General features: G+C 42.5%; 1 protein-coding gene across 1 annotated transcript in view; it reads left to right on the forward strand.

The window, feature by feature from the left end:
* Positions 1 to 14,872, forward strand: part of HNRNPM (heterogeneous nuclear ribonucleoprotein M) — a 304,130-nt gene that overhangs the window by 223,989 nt on the left and 65,269 nt on the right. The window lies entirely within an intron of this gene.

Here is a 14,872-nt window from a genome sequence, read left to right on the forward strand (position 1 = left end):
CCGTAAATTTTCGCCTGCCGAGATGAATTATGACGTGGGTAACCGGGAATTGTTGGCTATTAAGGATGCACTCGAGGAGTGGAGACACTGGCTTGAGGGGGCTAAGTTTGTGGTCTCAATTCTCACTGACCATAAGAATCTGGCATATTTAGAGTCAGCGAAGCGTCTCAATGCCAGGCAGGCACGATGGGCTTTGTTTTTTGCTCGCTTTAATTTTTTGATAACATATCGCCCTGGGTCAAAAAACATCAAGGCTGATGCGCTCTCGCGGAGTTTTGCTCCAATCCAGGAGACCACCGAGGAGCCGTTGCCCATTGTTTCCCCATCATGTATTAAAGTGGGCATTACCCAGGACCTCTTATCATTAGTCCTTAGAGCACAGGAGCAGGCTCCTCCAGACCTTCCGGTAGGTCTTTTGTTTGTGCCTCCTAGGTTAAGACAGCGAGTGTTCCTGGAATTCCATGCCAAGAAGTCTGCAGGTCACCCGGGTATTGCCAGAACTCGGGAGTTGCTATCTAGGGCGGTGTGGTGGCCCTCGGTGGCTAAGGATGTGGATCAGTGGGTTCGGGCATGTGACATCTGTGCCCGAAATAAGACTCCTAGAGGGGTTCCTGTTGGCCCATTACATCCACTCTCTATCCCATCTAAGCCATGGACCCACATTTCAATGGATTTTGTGGTGGACTTGCCCAAATCCTCGGGGATGACAGCCATCTGGGTTGTCGTTGACAGGTTTTCGAAGATGGCGCACTTCGTTCCACTGGTTGGGCTGCCATCGGCCAGACGCCTGTCTGAATTATTTATGCTGCATGTTGTGCGTCTCCACGGGTTGCCACTTGATGTGGTCTCTGACCGCGGATCCCAGTTTGTGGCCAAATTCTGGAGGGCATTTTGTTCCGATCTCCAGATTTCTGTCAGCTTGTCGTCGGGCTACCATCCGCAGTCTAATGGGCAGACTGAAAGGGTGAACCAGTCCTTGGAGCAGTTCCTCAGGTGTTATGTCTCCAAGTGTCAGACTGACTGGGTTGCTCATCTGTCCATGGCGGAGTTTGCTTATAACAACGCGGCTCACTCTGCTACAGGGATCTCTCCCTTCCTTTGTGTGTATGGGCATCATCCTAAGGCCAATTCTTTTGACCCCCTGGACTCCACGCCTGGTGGTTCCTCTGTGGTTTCGGTCCTTAGAGGTATTTGGCGGAAAGTGAAGAAAGCCCTTGTGTCTGTGTCATTAGTGACCAAAAGGGTTTTTGATAAGCGGAAAAGACCCTGCAGCGTCAAATTAGGAGACTTCGTCTGGTTGTCTACCAAGAATTTGAAGTTGAGACAGCCATCTCATAAGTTAGGCCCCCGGTTCATCGGCCCTTATAAGATCACCAGGGTTATCAATCCGGTGGCATTTCAGTTAGATCTGCCCCGTTCTTTGGGTATCAATAAAACATTTCATTGTTCCCTTTTAAAACGGGCGATTAGTAATCCTTCTTCCAGTGGAAGACCTTCCCCTCTTCTGATACGTGGCCAGAGGGAGTTTGTTGTTGAAAGGATTCTTGACTCCAAGGTGGTTCGGGGTCGGCTGTCATTTTTGGTGCACTGGAAGGGGTATGGCCCGGAGGAGCGGTCGTGGGTGCGCAGTTGTGATCTTCATGCCCCCAGACTGATACGCTCTTTCTTCTCGCAGTTCCCCGATAAACCCGGTGGTAGGGGTTCTTTGACCCCTCGTCAGAGGGGGGGTACTGTTAGGGTCTCCTGCCCTGTGCTGCCACGTCGTCATGGCAACCGGGTGACAAGTGCTAGCGGAGTGACCTGAGCGCAGCTGATACTCCGGTTCGGGTCTTTTGCTGTGCAGTGGTTATAGGCTCTGTGCATGGCAGGGGATCCGGTGCTGGTTTTTGTGCTCAGTCTGTGAGGTCTGAGTGGGGCGTGGACAGCACCTGCTTTATAAGGCCTCTTCTCAGGGTAAGCAGATGCTGCTGAATCTTTGTTGGTTAGTCAGTTTCTGAAAGTTAGCCAGTACTGTGTAGCTTTGTATTTGTTTGTTGCTTACTGCAAATAGGCCTGGGGATTTGGTATTACACTCTGCCAATCCAGACCTAGCAGTAAGACTGGAGTCAGTCGTTTAGCTTGCTGGGGTTCTGTTACTACTCTGTGAACTTAGCAAGTTTGCGGCTGTATTCTAAGACTTGCCTGTCTAATCCTGGCTCACTGTGCTAGGTGTCAGGGGTCAGTTTAGTGGCAGTAAGCTGAACCTGTGCACTGCAAGTGAGAATTAGGATTGTGGAGACTCTCCTTGTGTCTATCATTCCATCTCTGACCAAGGAGTTTACTGCCACACCCGTTTGTAACCCTTTAGGGTTTTGCTGTTGCCCTTAGCAACAGCATTTCGGGTTCTCTACGTATTAAAACACAACATCTTGCTTTTCCCATCTGAGCAGTTCTAATACAAGGGAGATACCCAGTTCCTTAGCCTCTGGGCTTCTCTGTTCACTTTTTGTGTATTTTGTTACCCTATCACCTTCTGTGTACGTTATGTCATATTCCCCAGTCTGTCTGTAAGTCCATTTGTTTTGCATAACAGTTCAAACACCAGTACATTCCTGCAGGCACTGGAGTGCATAACAGTCCTGACACCAGTACTTTCCTGCAGGCACTGGTGTGCATAACAGGATCTCATCTCGGTACCTAATGGCAGTCAGGCTACCTCTGACGAGCACATGGAGGGCTGTGCGGCCCCCCAAAGAAATGCCACCCCACACCATTACTGACCCACTGCCAAACCGGTCATGCTGGAGGATGTTGCAGGCAGCAGAACGTTCTCCTTGGCGTCTCCAGACTCTGTCACGTCTGTCACATGTGCTCAGTGAGAACCTGCTTTCATCTGTGAAGAGCACAGGGCGCCAGTGGCGAATTTGACAATCTTGGTGTTCTCTGGCAAATGCCAAACGTCCTGCACGGTGTTGGGCTGTAAGCACAACCCCCACCTGTGAGCGTTGGGCCCTCATACCACCCTCATGGAGTCTGTTTCTGATCGTTTGAGTAGACGCATGCACATTTGTGGCTTGCTGGAGGTTATTTTGCAGGGCTCTGGCAGTGCTCCTCCTGTTCCTTCTTGAACAAAGGCGGAGGTAGCAGTCCTGCTGCTGGGTTGTTGCCCTCCTACGGCCTCCTCCACGTCTCCTGATGTACTGGCCTGTCTCCTGGTAGCGCCTCCATGCTCTGGACACTACGCTGACAGACACAGCAACTGGCATTGATGTGCCATCCTGGATGAGCTGCACTACCTGAGCCACTTTTGTGGGTTGTAGGGAGGTCATACAGGCACGTGGAGGCCACACACACTACTGAGCCTCATTTTGACTTGTTTTAAGGACATTACATCAAAGTTGGATCAGCCTGTAGTGTGTTTTTCCACTTTCATTTTGAGCGTGACTCCAAATCCAGACCTCCATGGGTTAATAAATTTGATTTCCATTGATAATTTTTGTGTGATTTTGTTGTCGGCACATTCAACTATATAAAGAATAAAGTATTTAATAAGAATATTTCATTTCAGAACTAGGATGTGTTATTTTAGTGTTCCCTTTTTTTTCTTCTTTTTTTTTTGAGCAGTGTATCATACATACATACATACATACATACATACATACATACATACATTCTAAGAATGCCAAATTGATTTCTCACAAATATTTTAAATGCTTGCTCTAATATATATTGTATATGCATGCACCTCTTATTACCATATACGATAAAAGTGCGCTGTACATCGCAAAACACTGTATCCCATAAGAGAAAACAATACACTCACACATTATCTGAGTTCCAAAGATCATTGATGTATATATTTGTTATTAAAAGGACATGGATTCAATATATATTACAAAGTACAATATACCTATAGTTACATGGTTACACTCGCACAGTAAGCAGTTAAAACATAGTTAAAACACAGTTACATATAGTTACAGTTAAATGCCAGCGATACAATACCATATCTTTCTCATATAAATTTGTCCCTCCATATGACTCTCTCTCTCTCTCTCTCTCTCTCTCTCTCTCTCTCTCTCTCTCTCTCTCTCTCTCTCTCTCTCTCTCCTGTAAAATCATGCTGAGACTTCATCTTCCTCTGAGACCAAAAAGGATCTACTTTCCTGTGTGACCAGCAAAATGTGTTAACTAGTTTCTGGGGGGAGGGGTTCATGATGAGTCACTATTCTTTGTATATGCTGATCTGGTTCAGCCTTGAAGACATCCAAAGGGGCTGGCCTGAGTTTCCTGTTTATTACCTGTTTGGAGCTTCTATTGTTCTAATAGAAGTGATTTTAGCTTTTATACATGTAATCATAATTATCCGCTGCAATGTCCTACAACTTAATAACAAGTATCAAATTAATCTACACATTAAGCTGGTTGTTTTAATAGTAAACATGACCGGTCTATCTTGTTTAGTTCAAATAATACACATTCATGACATTACTTCATTAGATAATCATTAAATCATCTTGATGTCTGGCGCTTGATATTATTATAATTATGTACTGTATGAAATAAGTGTTGAATCCATCTCTGTGGCATGTCCGTGTAAATGCGTGTGTTACCATATATTGCTGTGCTCGCTGCGCATATTTGCAAGTATAGCGACTTAAATATGTGTAGTTTGTATGTTCTCTTTATGTAATGCTTTTGACTTCGACAGTCTACCCTTTGGCAGTAAACAATAACTGCCAACAATTATTAACATAAGAAAAAAATATTTCATACCATAATCGGTGACCTAGACACAAGTATGTATGCATTTCACAAATTAGACGCTTGACTATATTTGGGGAAGAGAGGGAGGAGGACGAGACATCCTCTATATGCACTCAGCGGTCACGGGACCACTGGTTGGGTGTGGGACAACATTCAACCTATAGAGTATGCTGGGACAGTGCTTTGGCCTATAATGTCTGATTTGCGACGAACATTTCACACATACATGTACCTACGTCTTTGTACACTGATGTTTTGTATTCAATTGAGGTTCTGCTGGGTAGGTGAAGAAGACACAAACAAATCGTGACAGTGACATATAAAATTTTCATGATCTACATATTCCTATCATTTTCTGAACATTGTTTCCATTTCTGGAACGTATGCTAGGTCTGTTTAATCATTGAACAAGGGTTATAAGTAGTGTCCTTCCTAAATAACATACACCTTCGGAGTTCGGGGAGAGCCACTCATAAACCTTTCTTCCACATATATTAATGAGCTCTTTATCTGCAATGTGTGAATAGCCATTGTCTGACTGTTCCTGATTACCTCTGAACTCCATAACTACTAGGCCTTTGATTTTTCTCTGGGATCCTATATTTTTATGGGATCCTATAAAGAGATCACTCCTTCCTACAGAACCAGTTCCAGTCCCACACTCGACTCCTCATAAAAAAAACCCTCGCAAAAATAGAATATCCTGAAAGAAAATGTTTGTCAGCGGCAAAGAGAGAAAAGAGAAATAGAACAAAACAACTCTTGTTCATAACAAATCAATTACAATGACTGGTCTTTCTGCAGTCCTTTAGTACGCTCAGGTAGTATTCAACAGTGCCGCCTCTCAGTCTTCACGGAACAGAGTCTCTGGTGATACTTTTGCGATCTCTCTGCCTTGATCTTTGAACACACAGTTCACAAACTCGATGAATGTGAGCAATAAACTACTTTGTCACGAGTTCTCTCCGGGTCAGCGACCTTCTTGCAGTGGGACGAGTGGACCCAAGTCTTTCTTTCGGCGACCTTTAGTGCTGTCAACAAATCTTGGTATGACCCTTCCCACCTGTCTATTAGGCAACCTGAGCGTAAGAGCAATCACACAGTCTCTTGGTTCACAATCAAGACAGCATTTGGCATACCAGCAATCAACAGTTTCAAGTTCTTTTTGTCAAGTTCTCAAATGCTGGCTCATCTCAATAAGGTACTGTACTGTCACCTCATTGGTGTATTTCTGATCATTGTGCGGATCAATCATGACATGAGGTTGTATTCCAAAAACAACCCAAAAAAGACCAATACCAAAACAAAAACAAATTTCGAAGAGGGTGATTCGTCAAGTGAAGATCTGGGAGTGGTTCCGAAGCTACATAATACTAGTGGCAGTATCTATGATCACAATAGTACAATTTCAGGCTTTGCTCCTACTTCTAGGCATACCATTATCTACACACAAATTTCTGCGCAATTTTTCTTTGCGGTAAACACAGCAGCATCCGTGGTGGCAGGAAATGCCTCTACCTAGTTTGAGAAAACATCAGTGCACACCAATACATAACAATAATTCCTAAAGGGTGTTGACTGTACGAAGTTGATTTGTATTTCCTGAAAAGATCCGTCTGCAGGAGGGATATGGGATGGTTCTGTTGGTATTGCTTTACCAATATTCTTCCTCAAGCAAGTAAGACAGGTCATTGCTCTCTTACCTGCATGAGAATAGAATCCTGGCGCACACCAGTAGGCTCTCATCAGCCTGTACCTACTCTCTTTGCCTAGATGAGTCAGACCGTGTGCCACCTCAGCTAGACTTTTAAGGTATGCTCTGGGGGCTACTGGCTTACCGTGTCCACCTGCCCACAGTCCTGAGGACTCCTGGCCATACCCCTTTGTCCTCCAGACTGCCTCTTCCTGCAGGGAACACAAATTTTTGTATCTTAATTTAACTATCGTGTGTTTGCAATGTAGAGTACCATGAGCATAACTCAAAAAGAAAAAAAAAAAGAAACCTCTCTAGAGGAGAGAAGGAAGAAGAAAATGAAAAAGAAAATGTCATGTTTGCCATTCACCAACAGACATACCAGTGTCTATACAAAATTTCCCTTCACCAGTATTCTCATTCTCCACCCTTTGTGCATGACAAGGCACACTGCAGTAATACTGGTGTCATCGTGCTGTTGAGATATAACTCTGAAGGACCTAGGCATGTGGAGTTTGAACTGTACTTGGGTCCATGTATTGTACCACCCTGTGTGTACGCAAAAGATGAATAGGAAAACTGTAGAGAAACAGAATAGAGGTTGGTGACAGATGAGTTTGTAGAGGTGAAGAAGATTTTATAAAAATTTAACAACTGGATTGGGCACTATGGGGAAGTGATTCTCTACTTGGTCTATACCCCTTAAAAAAATGTCTGTGTCTTATCTCTACTGGGACTATCCCAGCCATCAATCCAGTGTCCTGTCCATCCTAAGTTCATAGGGAACCCGGTATCTGTGAGTTAATTTTCTATACCTGTGATGGACATGCATCTAGAACAGTGAAATGTAACATTAGTAAGTTGCATTTATTCTGTTCTTCCCATTAACCGAATCTGTGTTTTCTATATGGCTTATGATTCCTTACTATGTCCCTTGGTCCCGTCTATGTGTTTAATAATGTGGCTTTGGTTTTCTGTCTAGGGGATCTATATTGACTGTGTCCTACTACTCCTACAATCTCTGGCAAAATGCCCTTCCTTCCTACAAGTGTAACATATTATTGACCATTAGGGATCTGGGGTTTGGACTGATGGGTCTTTCCTGTATGTGCCAGTATACTTACCGTCCTCAACCTCTCCACCTGTTGTTCTCTGCGCCTAACACTATTCTTGTGATGTTCAATAGCACACTAAGATTAGCTACTGTGACCCTTCCAATTTTGCAAAGAAGTCTGCACCCTGACACTCAATGCCTTATTGAGCCCGTCCATTTACACAGAGACAGCCACCTCCCATTTGCTGAATTAGTGTTTACCAGTGATCTTATCCAGATGGAGAGTTTTCTATTTCTGTAAGAGACAAAAACAAAAAAGTTTTAACAAGCTTCTAGGTCATGCGAAGTATTTAATTCAATCCTTCTCATCCCGTATTAAGGGACTGTACGTGGTCCAACAAACATTTCCAAGCTCATCTTTACTAGGGGCATTACTAGGAATGAATACTTCTTGTATGGTAACTGAAAGAAATACCCTGGGGTTACCTTGTCTCTGTCCGCTTTCCTACTGGCAAATACTAATGTGCGGACAGGTTTTTTTCTCCATTTCTGACGTTACTTTCTTGATTTTTTTTTTGTTTTATTTTGGGTTTTTACTATATATGTACACGAATGATACCATACTTACCTGTTCCACTGGTCTCAGCCACTTCCCCCACAGGCTACTGCTCTTCTTTTACCGGTTGGATACTCCTCTGGGTGCATGAGAAATGGCTGAAAACGATCAGGTCACCTTCTCCTCCTAAATAAAACTTCAACATTCATTAGTACATATATAGGTTACAGTCATATTTTTCATATTTTTATTATTTTCTATAGTTTGTATGCTGGCCGTAACTGCTTCTTCATCTACATAAGGCGGTGTACTTGCATTCTCTCTTTTTTTTTTTTTTTTTCCCCCCCCTACTTATTTATTGTTGCTACAAGTTCAAACAGTTCTTATATTTCCATTCTTGTCTTATATGACTTTGGTTAAACATACCACCTGCAATACCTTAGGATCAAACTCACCAACCCCTCTTGCTGTCACAGGTTTAAACAATTTGTATGTCTGACCCCTTGTTTTCGGGATTTTATCAGACATATTCTTATCCTTAAGTTCTGCAATACCTCTGGTTCAAAGCTGCCCACCCTAGGGAATGGTTCCCTATTATTGTTAGTCATACATACCCACTCATTGCATAAAACCTCTCTGTGTGAAATATATTTTTCACACATGATAAACCTTGCTGAGCCTTTTGACCACAATTCTGCCTGAACCCTGTCTAAACGTCTCTTACTTGAGCAACTGGCTCCCATATTTGTGGGTCTCTTCTAATAACTTAAAAAATTCCCACAAACACCAAAATACTCAATATAAGTAGATGGTGGAAGTATACCCGAGAGCCTTCCACTCGCCTCGCCCACGCTGGCCAGTACAACGATACACTGTTGGTAGCGGATCGCAATGGACCCAACTTAGGGCTCCTATCAGACCTTACACCATAATTTCTTTCGGTGGAAGTTCTGTTTGGAATATCTTCCTGAGAGAGGTAGCGAAAAATTCCTTTTCGGTATCTTTCAACTGGATTTGTTTGTAGGGTGAAAAACAGAGAAATTAGATAACTATCCTTCACCCTTTCCAGTGAAGCCCACCAGGGAGATTTCCCGACGTTATCAAAGAAAAACCCCTTTTTGTCTATTCAATCACGTCTGCGTATGCTCTTCCACAGCGCATATGACACAATGGTATCACGTTGTGCTGTGCAGTACACACGGACATGCGATGCAATAGCACAGCCTATAGATACTAGTTATCTATATGCCCTACAATTGCTGTAGACCACTTCAGCCTAGACCACTTTAGACCACTTCAGACCACTTCAGTTTCTAATAACGCAGGGTAGCGAGCCCTACGCCACGGGCCTCTACTAACCCAGTGCTACCACTTCAGACCACTTCAGTTTTTGGGTTTAGTATCCACTCACTCCTGCATTTGCTCACTCAAATACACTTTATTTTTCTGTACAGAAAATTTGGATTCATTCAAGTTGGCAGCTTTACCCCCAGAGGCAATTAAAAAAAAATATTTATACTAAATTTTGTTTTTATATTAAATTTCTTTAGAAACCGGGTAGTTTGGTGCTATTGTCGCGTGGCTACTGTCCCGCCTTTAAACTAAACGAACTATTGTGTAATTTGTACTTAGCGACCGTACTTCTTACGCAACTTGCGTAAACACGCTACCGTGCGTGTCGCATACGCCGCATGTGGAGTTCCGTACTGTGTCCGAGACACATGTACAAAACCCTGCGTCGGCAATAAAACAAATCACACAGCTTCTATAAATGTGAGCAATAAAAACTACTATTGCCTACTAAACACAACACCGTTTCTTTCTGTATAAACCTTTACAACTAGGCCAGACTGTGTTTGTTTGTGCTTTACGCTTACTTCCTTAAATATTTATTTTAGTTTTAACTATATAGCAACAAATATCTCCGGTTTCACACAGGTCTAAATGAATCTAGCAATGATCAATAATTTAAATGATATGATTCAGATTGGATAGCCATCTTTGAGAACATACATTGATATAAACACACACACAATTATAATATTATATATATGTACCATTCACTGGTCTACTATGGGAATCATTTACCCATTCAGTGCTTCTAATTTGCATATCAATGCTATGTGCTTTTGGCTGCCTGTAAAGGTGGTTTTTCACTGCTAGGAAAGAGCAGTTACACAGGTTAATTTGCATTTCAATGGCTATCTTATAGCAAGCAGAGTTATCTAAATCCTAGAGGTAAAAGAAAAAAAAATCTTTGTTTATATCTGTGTGTGATTCTTACATCAAGTATTCATCTCACTATTAACTTTCATTAGGCCCCATTGAAACCATTTGTAATTGACTATGGCATGGGTTAAATAAATGCATTGGTAACTCATAAATTGTGTTTCATGTGACCAAGGAAAGATGATTATTCTGAGCAGACTGAAAATCAGCCATTTAGAAAAATGACCTTCCCAAAATGGCCGCTGCTCCTTCCCCTGTCACATCCATGAGGGTTACACAAAATGGTGGACAGGCCATGTGGTTAGTCCAAAATGGAGGACAGACCATGCGGCTTCCTTTGTCACAAAGAAATCACACATCATACAAGCACCTGAAGTTATTTTAGGCCTGAGTTAAAAAAAAACACTATATCAAGGCTATGCAGCAACTTTTAAATATACTTTTAAACCTACTTAAACAGATAAACAATCCAATCTGAATCAAACACAATATGACTTATTTGAACCTTGTTTTGCAACAATAAAAATACATTTTAGCATCTTAAATATTATGAGAAACGCATTGTCCCTTGAATTTCATATCATTGGCTTACTGATAACACAAAAATACATTAACGTGAATGTTATTTTCATCAGCTTCTCAATGCGTCCATTGGAGCCGGTCAATTACAGCCACATTTGTAATGTACAGTGCATCATTAAGACCCTGATATCCCGTAAGAGCCCTCATCTAAGAATGCCAAATTGATTTCTCACAAATATTTAAAATGCCCGCTCTAATATATATTGTAAATGCCTGCACCTCTTATTACCATATACGATAAAAGTGCACTGTACATCGCAAAACACTATTCCATAAGAGAAAACAATACACCCACACATTATCTGAGTTCCAAAGCTCATTGATGTATATATTTGTTATTAAAAAGGACATGGATTCAATATATATTACAAAGTACAATATATCTATAGTTACATGGTTACACTCGCACAGTAAGCAGTTAAAACATAGTTAAAACACAGTTACATATAGTTAGTTAAATGCCAGCGATACAATACCATATCTTTCTCATATAAATTTGTCCCTCCATATGACTCTCTCTCTCTCTCTCTCTCTCTCTCTCTCTCTCTCTCCTCTAAAATCATGCTGAGACTTCATCTTCCTCTGAGACCAAAAAGGAACTACTTTCCTGTGTGACCAGAAAAATGTGTTAACTAGTTTCTGGGGGAGGGGTTAATGATGAGTCACTATTCTCTTTGTATATGCTGATCAGGTTCAGCCTTGAAGACATCCAAAGGGGCTGGCCTGAGTTTCCTGTTCATTACCTGTTTGGAGCTTCTATTGTTCTAATAGAAGTGATTTTAGCTTTTATACATGTAATCATAATTATCCGCTGCAATATCCTACAACTTAATAATAAGTATCAAATTAATCTACACATTAAGCTGGTTGTTTTAATAGTAAACATGACCGGCCTATCTTGTTTAGTTTAAATAATACACATTCATGACATTACTTCATTAGATAATTTTAAATCATCATGATGTCTGGCGCTTGATATTCTTATAATTATGTACTGTATGAAATAAGTGTCGAATCCATCTCTGTGGCATGTCCGTGTAAATGCATGTGTTACCATATATTGCTGTGTTCGCTGCGCATATTTGCAAGTATAGCGACTTAAATGTGTGTAGTTTGTATGTTCTCTTTATGTAATATTTTTGACTTCGACCATACATACATACATACATACATTCATACATGTGTATGTGTGTGTAAGTATACACACACACATGTATGCTGCTTGACAAAAGCGTCAATAAAGGATGCTGAAACGTTGCTAATAAGCCAGCCTCAAGTGTAATATCTTTGACCGGAGTGCCGCCGTTGTGTTTGGTGTATAAGTGGACGCGTCTGTGCAGGTCATCCGTTATGGAGGGCACCCGGTAAAGTCACAGGTATGTGTACCCGAGGAGTGCAGGGGGTGTGTGTGTATATTTATATGTGTGTATGTATGTATGTATGTATGTATGTATGTATGTATGTGTATGTATGTATATATATATGTGTGTATGTATATATATATATATATATATATATATATGTGTTTGTTTGTATATATACAAACAAATCTAGAAAACCAGAGCACTCGCCACCCCAGAAGCGGGGTGCAGTGTCTGCACTCACCACTCATAGGGTGGGATGCATGCAGCCCATGGCCACCAACCCAAATATATACAAACAGAAAGTTCAGCACTCACCATAGCAAGCTCACTTATCCTCACAACATCAATAAATGATGGGGGTTTAGTTAGTGAATTGGCCAATGCACGGAAGCCTGCAAACCACTCGCCAAGGTACCCCACCTTCTTGCAGGTCCTACACTATCGCAAAGTCTCAAAAATTACAACCTGGCAACTGTATCACACATAATATAACTGCACATATGCCCACTAGGTTTAATGTGTATCTGCCATACATCTTATGGCTTTTAAAGGTACACTAGTCACCTGACACTGGCTAATAAATTACTAAAGTGCAGCTGACACAGGTTTAGAACAAATGAGATTACACAGGGTTGTGAGGATAAGTGAGCTTGCTATGGTGAGTGCTGACCTTTCTGTATGTATGTATGTGTGTATATATAGATAGATATATAGATATATAGATATATATATATATATATATATAGAGAGAGAGATATGTATATGTGTGTGTATATATATGTATGTGTGTATATGTATGTATGTATATATATATATATATGTATATATATATATATAATATATGTGTGTGTGTGTATATATATATATATATATATATATATATATATATATATATATATATATATATTTCTCTAACGTCCTAGTGGATGCTGGGGACTCCGTCAGGACCATGGGGATTAGCGGCTCCGCAGGAGACAGGGCTCAAAAATAAAGCTTTAGGATCAGGTGGTGTGCACTGGCTCCTCCCCCCATGACCCTCCTCCAAGCCTCAGTTAGGTTTTTGTGCCCGTCCGAGCAGGGTGCAATCTAGGTGGCTCTCCTAAAGAGCTGCTTAGAAAAAGTTTTTAGGTTTTTTATTTTCAGTGAGTCCTGCTGGCAACAGGCTCACTGCAACGAGGGACTTAGGGGAGAAGAAGTGAACTCACCTGCGTGCAGGATGGATTGGCTTCTTAGGCTACTGGACACCATTAGCTCCAGAGGGATCGAACACAGGCCCAGCCATGGAGTCCGGTCCCGGAGCCGCGCCGCCGACCCCCTTACAGATGCCGAAAAGCGAAGAGGTCCAGAAACCGGCGGCAGAAGACTTTTCAGTCTTCATGAGGTAGCGCACAGCACTGCAGCTGTGCGCCATTGTTGTCACACACTTCACACCAGCGGTCACGGAGGGTGCAGGGGGCGCCCTGGGCAGCAATGAGAATACCTTGTTCTGGCTAAAAAATACATCACATATAGCCCTTGGGGCTATATGGATGTATTTAACCCCTGCCAGGTCTCACAAACTCCGGAGAAGAGCCCGCCGAAATAGGGGGCGGGGCCTATCTCCTCAGCACACAGCGCCATTTTCCTGCTCAGCTCCGCTGCGAGGAAGGCTCCCAGGACTCTCCCCTGCACTGCACTACAGAAACAGGGTAAAAAAGAGAGGGGTGGGCACTTTTATTGGCGTTTTTGATATATATTAAGCTGCTATAAGGGAGACAACACTTCTATAGGGTTGTTCCTATATATTTATAGCGCTTGGGTGTGTGCTGGCAAACTCTCCCTCTGTCTCCCCAAAGGGCTAGTGGGGTCCTGTCTTCGATAAGAGCATTCCCTGTGTGTCTGCTGTGTGTCGGTACGTGTGTGTCGACATGTATGAGGACGATGTTGGTGTGGAGGCGGAGCAATTGCCAGTAATGGTGATGTCACCCCCTAGGGAGTCGACACCGGAATGGATGGCTTTATTTATGGAATTACGTGATAATGTCAGCACGTTACAAAAATCAGTTGACGACATGAGACGGCCGGAAAACCAGTTAGTACCTGTACAGGCGTCTCAGACACCGTCAGGGGCTGTAAAACGCCCTTTACCTCAGTCGGTCGACACAGACCCAGACACGGACACCGAATCTAGTGTCGACGGTGAAGAAACAAACGTATTTTCCAGTAGGGCCACACGTTATATGATCACGGCAATGAAGGAGGCTTTACATATCTCTGATACTGCATGTACCACAAAAAGGGGTATTATGTGGGGTCTGAAAAAACTACCTGTAGTTTTTCCTGAATCAGACGAATTGAATGAAGTGTGTGATGAAGCGTGGGTTAACCCCGATAGAAAACTGCTAATTTCAAAGAAGTTATTGGCATTATATCCTTTCCCGCCAGAGGTTAGGGCGCGCTGGAAAACACCCCCTAGGGTGGATAAGGCGCTCACACGCTTATCAAAACAAGTGGCGTTACCGTCTCCTGAAACGGCCGCCCTCAAGGATCCAGCAGATAGGAGGCTGGAAACTACCCTGAAAAGTATATACACTCATACTGGTGTTATACTGCGACCAGCCATCGCCTCTGCATGGATGTGCAGTGCTGGGGTGGTTTGGTCGGATTCC

The sequence above is a fragment of the Pseudophryne corroboree genome, chromosome 1 (assembly GCF_028390025.1).
Source record: "Pseudophryne corroboree isolate aPseCor3 chromosome 1, aPseCor3.hap2, whole genome shotgun sequence".
NCBI classification, from domain to species: Eukaryota; Metazoa; Chordata; class Amphibia; order Anura; family Myobatrachidae; genus Pseudophryne; species Pseudophryne corroboree.